Source organism: Oncorhynchus mykiss, chromosome 25 (assembly GCF_057628025.1).
Source record: "Oncorhynchus mykiss isolate SJ-2025 chromosome 25, ASM5762802v1, whole genome shotgun sequence".
Taxonomy (NCBI): Eukaryota; Metazoa; Chordata; class Actinopteri; order Salmoniformes; family Salmonidae; genus Oncorhynchus; species Oncorhynchus mykiss.
Window position 1 is genome coordinate 2,342,905 of NC_143046.1, and position 10,980 is coordinate 2,353,884.

General features: G+C 41.6%; 1 protein-coding gene across 9 annotated transcripts in view; it reads right to left on the bottom strand.

The window, feature by feature from the left end:
• The window catches only part of LOC110516980 (chromatin remodeler ATRX), a 122,750-nt gene extending 115,736 nt beyond the window's left edge, over window positions 1–7,014 (bottom strand). For 5 of the 9 annotated variants that reach the window (XM_090221168.1, XM_090221165.1, XM_090221164.1 and 2 more), the window contains exon 1: window positions 6,822–7,014. The gene's annotated coding sequence lies outside the window, so the exon portion shown is untranslated. Of the gene's footprint in view, window positions 1–6,817 lie in introns of all 9 variants that reach the window. The other 4 variants (XM_090221167.1, XM_090221166.1, XM_090221171.1 and 1 more) reach the window with 3 other exon arrangements.
• Window positions 7,015–10,980: the final 3,966 nt, after the last annotated feature.

A 10,980-nucleotide genomic window follows, 5' to 3' on the forward strand; every position in this document is an offset into this window, starting at 1 on the left:
TAACCTGACTATATACACAGAGTACCAGTACTGAGTCAATGAGTAACCTGACTATATACACAGAGTACCAGTACTGAGTCAATGAGTAACCTGACTATATACACAGAGTACCAGTACTGAGTCAATGACTAACCTGACTATATACACAGAGTACTAGTACTGAGTCAATGAGTAACCTGACTATATACACAGAGTACCAGTACTGAGTCAATGAGTAACCTGACTATATACACAGAGTACCAGTACTGAGTCAATGACTAACCTGACTATATACACAGGGTACCAGTACTGAGTCAATGAGTAACCTGACTATATACACAGAGTACCAGTACTGAGTCAATGAGTAACCTGACTATATACACAGAGTACCAGTACTGAGTCAATGAGTAACCTGACTATATACACAGAGTACCAGTACTGAGTCAATGACTAACCTGACTATATACACAGAGTACTAGTACTGAGTCAATGAGTAACCTGACTATATACACAGAGTACCAGTACTGAGTCAATGAGTAACCTGACTATATACACAGAGTACTAGTACTGAGTCAATGAGTAACCTGACTATATACACAGAGTACCAGTACTGAGTCAATGAGTACCCTGACTATATACACAGAGTACCAGTACTGAGTCAATGAGTAACCTGACTATATACACAGAGTACCAGTACTGAGTCAATGAGTAACCTGACTATATACACAGAGTACCAGTACTGAGTCAATGACTAACCTGACTATATACACAGAGTACTAGTACTGAGTCAATGAGTAACCTGACTATATACACAGAGTACTAGTACTGAGTCAATGAGTAACCTGACTATATACACAGAGTACCAGTACTGAGTCAATGACTAACCTGACTATATACACAGAGTACCAGTACTGAGTCAATGACTAACCTGACTATATACACAGAGTACTAGTACTGAGTCAATGAGTAACCTGACTATATACACAGAGTACCAGTACTGAGTCATTGACTAACCTGACTATATACACAGAGTACTAGTACTGAGTCAATGAGTAACCTGACTATATACACAGAGTACTAGTACTGAGTCAATGAGTAACCTGACTATATACACAGAGTACCAGTACTGAGTCAATGACTAACCTGACTATATACACAGAGTACCAGTACTGAGTCAATGACTAACCTGACTATATACACAGAGTACTAGTACTGAGTCAATGAGTAACCTGACTATATACACAGAGTACCAGTACTGAGTCAATGACTAACCTGACTATATACACAGAGTACCAGTACTGAGTCAATGACTAACCTGACTATATACACAGAGTACCAGTACTGAGTCAATGAGTAACCTGACTATATACACAGAGTACCAGTACTGAGTCAATGAGTAACCTGACTATATACACAGAGTACCAGTACTGAGTCAATGAGTACCCTGACTATATACACAGAGTACCAGTACTGAGTCAATGAGTAACCTGACTATATACACAGAGTACCAGTACTGAGTCAATGAGTAACCTGACTATATACACAGAGTACCAGTACTGATTCAATGAGTAACCTGACTATATACACAGAGTACCAGTACTGATTCAATGAGTAACCTGACTATATACACAGAGTACCAGTACTGAGTCAATGAGTAACCTGACTATATACACAGAGTACCAGTACTGAGTCAATGAGTAACCTGACTATATACACAGAGTACCAGTACTGAGTCAATGAGTAACCTGACTATATACACAGAGTACCAGTACTGAGTCAATGACTAACCTGACTATATACACAGAGTACCAGTACTGAGTCAATGAGTAACCTGACTATATACACAGAGTACCAGTACTGAGTCAATGAGTAACCTGACTATATACACAGAGTACCAGTACTGAGTCAATGAGTAACCTGACTATATACACAGAGTACCAGTACTGAGTCAATGAGTAACCTGACTATATACACAGAGTACCAGTACTGAGTCAATGAGTAACCTGACTATATACACAGAGTACCAGTCCTGAGTCAATGAGTAACCTGACTATATACACAGAGTACCAGTACTGAGTCAATGACTAACCTGACTATATATACAGAGTACCAGTACTGAGTCAATGAGTAACCTGACTATATACACAGAGTACCAGTACTGAGTCAATGACTAACCTGACTATATACACAGAGTACTAGTACTGAGTCAATGAGTAACCTGACTATATACACAGAGTACTAGTACTGAGTCAATGAGTAACCTGACTATATACACAGAGTACCAGTACTGAGTCAATGACTAACCTGACTATATACACAGAGTACCAGTACTGAGTCAATGACTAACCTGACTATATACACAGAGTACTAGTACTGAGTCAATGAGTAACCTGACTATATACACAGAGTACCAGTACTGAGTCATTGACTAACCTGACTATATACACAGAGTACTAGTACTGAGTCAATGAGTAACCTGACTATATACACAGAGTACTAGTACTGAGTCAATGAGTAACCTGACTATATACACAGAGTACCAGTACTGAGTCAATGACTAACCTGACTATATACACAGAGTACCAGTACTGAGTCAATGACTAACCTGACTATATACACAGAGTACTAGTACTGAGTCAATGAGTAACCTGACTATATACACAGAGTACCAGTACTGAGTCAATGACTAACCTGACTATATACACAGAGTACCAGTACTGAGTCAATGACTAACCTGACTATATACACAGAGTACCAGTACTGAGTCAATGAGTAACCTGACTATATACACAGAGTACCAGTACTGAGTCAATGAGTAACCTGACTATATACACAGAGTACCAGTACTGAGTCAATGAGTACCCTGACTATATACACAGAGTACCAGTACTGAGTCAATGAGTAACCTGACTATATACACAGAGTACCAGTACTGAGTCAATGAGTAACCTGACTATATACACAGAGTACCAGTACTGATTCAATGAGTAACCTGACTATATACACAGAGTACCAGTACTGATTCAATGAGTAACCTGACTATATACACAGAGTACCAGTACTGATTCAATGAGTAACCTGACTATATACACAGAGTACCAGTACTGAGTCAATGAGTAACCTGACTATATACACAGAGTACCAGTACTGAGTCAATGAGTAACCTGACTATATACACAGAGTACCAGTACTGAGTCAATGAGTAACCTGACTATATACACAGAGTACCAGTACTGAGTCAATGACTAACCTGACTATATACACAGAGTACCAGTACTGAGTCAATGAGTAACCTGACTATATACACAGAGTACCAGTACTGAGTCAATGAGTAACCTGACTATATACACAGAGTACCAGTACTGAGTCAATGAGTAACCTGACTATATACACAGAGTACCAGTACTGAGTCAATGAGTAACCTGACTATATACACAGAGTACCAGTACTGAGTCAATGAGTAACCTGACTATATACACAGAGTACCAGTCCTGAGTCAATGAGTAACCTGACTATATACACAGAGTACCAGTACTGAGTCAATGACTAACCTGACTATATACACAGAGTACCAGTACTGAGTCAATGAGTAACCTGACTATATACACAGAGTACCAGTCCTGAGTCAATGAGTAACCTGACTATATACACAGAGTACCAGTACTGATTCAATGAGTAACCTGACTATATACACAGAGTACCAGTACTGAGTCAATGAGTAACCTGACTATATACACAGAGTACCAGTACTGAGTCAATGAGTAACCTGACTATATACACAGAGTACCAGTACTGAGTCAATGAGTAACCTGACTATATACACAGAGTACCAGTACTGAGTCAATGACTAACCTGACTATATACACAGAGTACCAGTACTGAGTCAATGAGTAACCTGACTATATACACAGAGTACCAGTACTGAGTCAATGAGTAACCTGACTATATACACAGAGTACCAGTACTGAGTCAATGAGTAACCTGACTATATACACAGAGTACCAGTACTGAGTCAATGAGTAACCTGACTATATACACAGAGTACCAGTACTGAGTCAATGAGTAACCTGACTATATACACAGAGTACCAGTCCTGAGTCAATGAGTAACCTGACTATATACACAGAGTACCAGTACTGAGTCAATGACTAACCTGACTATATACACAGAGTACCAGTACTGAGTCAATGAGTAACCTGACTATATACACAGAGTACCAGTCCTGAGTCAATGAGTAACCTGACTATATACACAGAGTACCAGTACTGAGTCAATGACTAACCTGACTATATACACAGAGTACCAGTACTGAGTCAATGAGTAACCTGACTATATACACAGAGTACCAGTACTGAGTCAATGAGTAACCTGACTATATACACAGAGTACCAGTACTGAGTCAATGAGTAACCTGACTATATACACAGAGTACCAGTACTGAGTCAATGAGTAACCTGACTATATACACAGAGTACCAGTACTGAGTCAATGAGTAACCTGACTATATACACAGAGTACCAGTACTGAGTCAATGAGTAACCTGACTATATACACAGAGTACCAGTACTGAGTCAATGAGTAACCTGACTATATACACAGAGTACCAGTACTGAGTCAATGACTAACCTGACTATATACACAGAGTACCAGTACTGAGTCAATGACTAACCTGACTATATACACAGAGTACTAGTACTGAGTCAATGAGTAACCTGACTATATACACACAGAGTACTAGTACTGAGTCAATGAGTAACCTGGCTATATACACAGGGTACCAGTACTGAGTCAATGTGCAGGAGTACGAGGTAATAACATGGCTATATTCAAGGCGGCAGGTACCCTAGTGATCACAGCCGGTTGTGATACAGCCTGGGATCGAACATGGGTCTGTAGTGACGCCTCTAGCGCTGCGATGCAGTGCCTTATGCTGACCATGCGACGCGAGTAGTGCAAAATATATTTACACATACATGTTATTCAATCATTTCACCCACACTACTCGTGCGCGTCATTTGAGTGTCTGCGTAGTTGGGCACAAGCATCTCGCTACACTCGCATTAACATCTGCTAACCATGTGTATTTGATTTGATTTGAAATAGAACTTGGTTCCATTTGTGATGCATGACGTGCTGCAAATCCCGCCTCTCCATCTCCTCATTGGTTTTTAGGAGCATTGAAAGATGAACTGAGGTCCACAGTCCAATTGGTGGTGGTAAAGCACCTTCAAGTTGATTGCCAACCGCCATATAAAGTCCAAAGAAGAAGAAGCCTGATGGAGGAGAGATGACTAGAAATTAACTTGGTTTACCCTTTTATGTGAGGATTCATTTGTCGGAGTAGAGGACCTTGTGCATTTCAGGTAAAATAATAACCCAATGTTTATATCCCAGGACAAATTAGCTAGCTAGCTACATTTCCATAAATGTTTAATGCTTTTCGACCCGTCCCCAAATTAATATAGTTGATTCAGAGTTAATTTTGATATTTCAACTTGTGTGGATGGAAAACCTCAACATGCGAATGTCTCGGGCGGACGATGTCTCGAGGGACGCTGTCTCATGGGGATGATGTCTCGGGCGGACGGTGTCTTGGGCGGACGATGTCTCATGCGGAAGCGCATGTTAGACCGCTGCACCACTCAGGATCCCAAAACATAAGAATAAAGTGACTGATGAACAGTAGCTATTTGAGTTAAAAATGCAGTTACAACAGCTCGTTGTAAAGAGAAAAGGCCCGTGTGTGAGCGACCTAAAGGTTTAACTCCAGCATTATTTATTGACGTTTTTCATCTCCATCGTGCGTTTCTGTTGAGCATCGGGTTCCTGTCTGGTGCGAATGAACTAACTAACATGGACCTTGTCTGCTACAATTAATGTTTCTGACATGAACAGAGTACAGAAATCAGGCAAACCGGAAGAACAACATACTACAAAAACCGGACATCTTCCCATCAAATGCGAACTAACTAACCGGAGTGTCGGTGCACTAAGTCAACCTGACTCTTATCAAAACCACCTTTTATTTATCTCACGGGCCGAATTACAACAGTTTAGACCCTTACCGAGAAATGCTGACTTTTAAGAAAATAAAAGTTAAGAAAATATCTACTAAATAAACCACCGAAAAAAAGTGAAACAACAAGAACCAGGCGATATACAAGGTGTACCGGTATCGAATCCATGTGGGGGGTGCAGGTTAGTCGAGGTAAACAAACATTTATTATCTGATTTCACCTTTATTTAACCAGGTTGGCCAGTTGAGAACTGGGACCTGGTCAAGATAAAGCAAAGCAGTGAGACACACAGTTACACATGGAATAAACATAGTCAATAACACAATAGAAAAGTGTGATCAAACTGTATATATATAAATCCAACATCTCTGCAGTATGTCCACATTTCAGACATCAGATTCCCGGACAACCCTGCAATACCGTTTCAATGGTCCAGAGCATTCAGAGACATGCAACGAAATGCATCAGTTTATCCCCCCTCGCCAGATATGTCAGATCCCACATTAGTTAGCATGCTAGGTAGCTAGCTCATACATTCCGGGCCAAAACACAGGTGGAAATCGACCAAAACCCGCTGACATGTTTTGTTTTACAACCTTTTACCTTTTCAACAAAACAATACTAACTTAGTAATAGTGGTTGAGTTAGCTAGCTAGGTTATAAATCATCCGTTATAACAGCAGTAGCCGTTTTCATAGTGTAGTTGGTACCGTGGGAAACCGAGCCGGTTCCGATGCGTAACACCGGTACATCCCTAACGAGCCCAGAGCATCAATGCAAAGATGCTAACGTTAGGCACTGCTTTGAGGAAAAGATAATACCTACTGTACTCTTTTGTCATTTCTTGAATGACTGACACACGTGTAGTTCTTGGCACGTCGTCCCGGAGATGTAAAACAGATAATTCTCAGTCATTTGTATTTTAGAAAAATGTTAGAATATTGAATAGTTGACACAAAGCAAAGGCGCCATTTTACCGGATGGTTTGAGACGCACTAAAATGGCGCATCTAGCCCAAATCCTATCTGTTGTCCTATTGGTTGTTGAGTCAGGAAATTATGGCTTTCTGATTGGCCAAATCGTTTTGAGCGTTTCCATAGGCTTAGTGTGAACCGTATTCTCTCAATCTACTGGCGATTTTTTTTTGTGTCCCACCTCTTGGCTCTGGTTTTATTTTTGATTAATTCACACGTTCCACAATGGAAATGCCACATGGAAATGACACTGTTTTCTCTGATCATCTGAGCCTCCCATAGAGGCAGGCTGCATTCTGGTCTGTCTTGAATTCTAAACTCTATTGCTTAGTAAACTCTATTGTGCTAGACTCAAAACTTTAGTCAATTGCGCTGCCAAACATATTCCCCACTCAGAGCCTGTCCTGTCCCCTCAGGTAGGTCTACGTATTCCCCACTCAGAGCCTGTCCTGTCCCCTCAGGTAGGTCTATGTATTCCCCACTCAGAGCCTGTCCTGTCCCCTCAGGTAGGCCAACATATTCCTCACTCAGAGCCTGTCCTGTCCCCTCAGGTAGGTCTATGTATTCCTCACTCAGAGCCTGTCCTGTCCCCTCAGGTAGGTCTATGTATTCCTCACTCAGAGCCTGTCCTGTCCCCTCAGGTAGGCCTACAAAAAGTATGTTATAAAACCAGGACACACTGTTGAGAGGGATGCTTGGAAAGCCTAAAAACCTACACTGGACTAGCAACCAACCACACTGAGCTCAATCAAATTGCATTGAGTTTGCAGAGAGTCTGAACTATTTTTGTTTCCGGGTCTGGCTATTCTGGCTTCCAGGTTAAGCGAGCACTGTGGGCCGCCCCCATGTGGTAAGAGTAGGTAACAACACATCCGCCACGCTGATCCTCAACACACAGGGGCCCATCAGGGGTGCGTACTCAGCCCCCTCCTGTACTCCCTGTTCACCCATGACTGCATGGCCAGGCACGACTCCAACACCATCATCAAGTTTGCCGACAACACAACAGTGGAGGCCTGATCACCAACAATGACGAAACAGCCTATAGGGAGGAGGTCGGAGACCTGGTCTTGTGGTGCCAGGACAACAACCTCTCCCTCAACGTGATCAAGATAAAGGAGATGGTTGTGGACTACAGGAAAAGGGGGGACCGAGAACACCCCCATTCTCATGGATGGGGCTGTCGTGGAGCAGGTTGAGAGCTTCAACTTCCTTGGTGTCCACGTCACCAACAAACTAACATGGTCCAAGCACACCAAGACAGTTGTGAAGAGGGCACGACAAAACCTATTTCCCCTCAGGAGACTGAAAAGATTTGCCGTGGATCCGCAGATCCTCAAAAGGTTCTATAGCTGCACCATCGAGAGCATGAACCACTGGCTAGTATGGCAACTGCTCGGCCTCCGACCATAAGGCACTACAGGGGTAGTGTGCATTACAGTACATTACTGGGAACAAGCTTCCTGCCATCCAGGACCTCTACACCAGGCGGTGTCAGAGGAAGGCCCAAAAAATTGTCAAAGACTCCAGTCACCGAAGTCATAGACTGTTCTATCTGCTACCGCACGGCAAGCGGTACAAGTCTTGGTCCAAGAGGCTCCTTAACAGCTTCGACAACCAAGCTATAAGACTGCTGAACAATTGATCAAATGAACACAGAGACTATTTACATTTACCCCCCCCCCCCCCACCTTTGTTTTTACACTGCTGCTACTCGCTGTTTATCATCTATCATCTATGCATAGTCACTGTACCCCTACCTACATGTACAAATTACCTTGACTAACCTGTACCACTGCACATTTACTAGGTACCCCCTGTATATAACCTCGTTATTGTTATGTAATTCTTATAGTTTTTAGAAAAAGTCTGTAATGTAATAAAATGTGGGAAAAGTCAAGGGGTCTGAATACTTTTCAGCAATATATATATATATATATATATACAGTTGAAGTCGGAAGTTTACATACACTTAGGTTGGAGTCATTAAAACTCATTTCTCAACCACTCCACAAATTTCTTGATAACAAACTAAAGTTTTGGCAAGTTGGTTAGGACATCTACCTTCTGCATGACACAAGCCATTTTTTCCAACAATTGTTTACAGACAGATTATTTCACTTATTATTCACTGTATCACAATTCCAGTGGGTCAGAAGTTTACATACACTAAGTTGACTGTTCCTTTCAACAGCTTGGAAAATTCCAGAAAATGTCATGGCTTTAGAAACTTCTGATAGGCTAACTGACATCATTTGTGTCAATTGGAGGTGTACCTGTGGATGTATTTCAAGGCCTACCTTCAAACTCAGTGCCTCTTTGCTTGACATCATGGGAAAATTAAAAGAAATCAGCCAAGACCTCAGAAAAAAACATTGTAGACGTCCACAAGTCTGGTTCATCCTTGGGAGCAATTGCCAAATGCCTGAAGGTACCACGTTCATCTGTACAAACAATAGTACGCAAGTATAAACACCATGGGACCCTGCAGCCGTCATACTGCTCAGGGGGTGCTTTGCTGCAGGAGGGACTGATGCACTTCACAAAATAGATGGCATCATGAGGATGGAAAATTACGTGGATATATTGAAGCAACATCTCAAGACATCAGTCAGGAAGTTAAAGCTTGGTCGCAAATGGGTCTTCCAAATGGACAATGACTCCAAGCATACTTCACAAGTTGTGGCAAATTGGCTTAAGGACAACAAAGTCAAGGTATTGGAGTGGCCATCACAAAGCCCTGACCTCAATCCCATAGAAAATTTGTGGGCAGAACTGAAAAAGCATGTGCGAGCAAGGAGGCCTACAATCTGACTCAGTTACACCAGCTCTGTCAGGAGGAATGGACCAAAATTCACCCAATTTATAGTGGGAAGCTTGTGGAAGGCTACCCGACACATTTGACCCAAGTTAAACAATTTAAATGCAATGTTACCAAATACTTATTGAGTGTATGTAAACATCTGACCCACTGGGAATGTGATGAAAGAAATCAACGCTGAAATAAGTAATTCTCTCTGCTATTATTCTGACATTTCACATTCTTAAAATAAAGTGGTGATCCTAACTGACCTAAGACAGGGAATTTTTGCAAGGATTAAATGTCAGTAATTGTGAAAAACTGAGTTTAAATGTAGTTGGATAAGGTGTATGTAAATTTCCGACTTCACCTGTATATATATTTATATTCATATTCCGGACAATTTTCTTTTTACTTTTTTTGATCGTGTGTGTATTGTTTTGTATTGCAAGGTATTATTACTGAGCTGTTGGGTTTAGAAACACAAGCATTTCATCTGCGAATCTGTGACCAATAAACTTAGATTTGATTTTGAGATCATTATCAACGGCGATCTTGGAGCAGTTCGGGTTAAGTGCTCACGGGGCACATCGGCTGATTTTTCACCTTGTCGGCTCGGGGATTCAAACGAGTGACTTTTCCCGTTACGAGCCACTCTAGTCTAACCGCTAGGCTAAATGCCTATGACCAGGTTGATCCTAACTGGACTACTAAAAATGAATATTTGGTCACCCATGTTGAGTACGGTCAGTGCTATACAGAGTTATATTATTGATAGCATACAGAAGAGAGAAGTGAAGTATTCAGATTCAGATCGATCACCCTGCTTCCTGTATGAAAATAGTGCACAATCACATTAGTTGCAGGAAAGCCCATTGACATTAGTTGCAGGAAAGCCCATTGTCCAGAAGATGTCGCTAATGTCCTGTAGATACCAGAGCCATACATGTTCCTTTAACTTTAGTGTTTGCCTTTCTAGGATCAGTTCACTCTCAACAACGCCAAACATTAACCCTTGGTGGGAAAAATGCCAAACTGATCACAGATGAGCGTCTGTCTCGGGCTGGTGGCAGCTTCCTTCACGCACCATGTGGGCGGAGTCACAACTGTAAAGTAAGCGGGAACCAATCATATACTCCGGAGGCATGGTCGTCAGAACTCAGACATTTTGTGTGACTACGAGATGCGTGAAGTTTGCACTGACCCGATA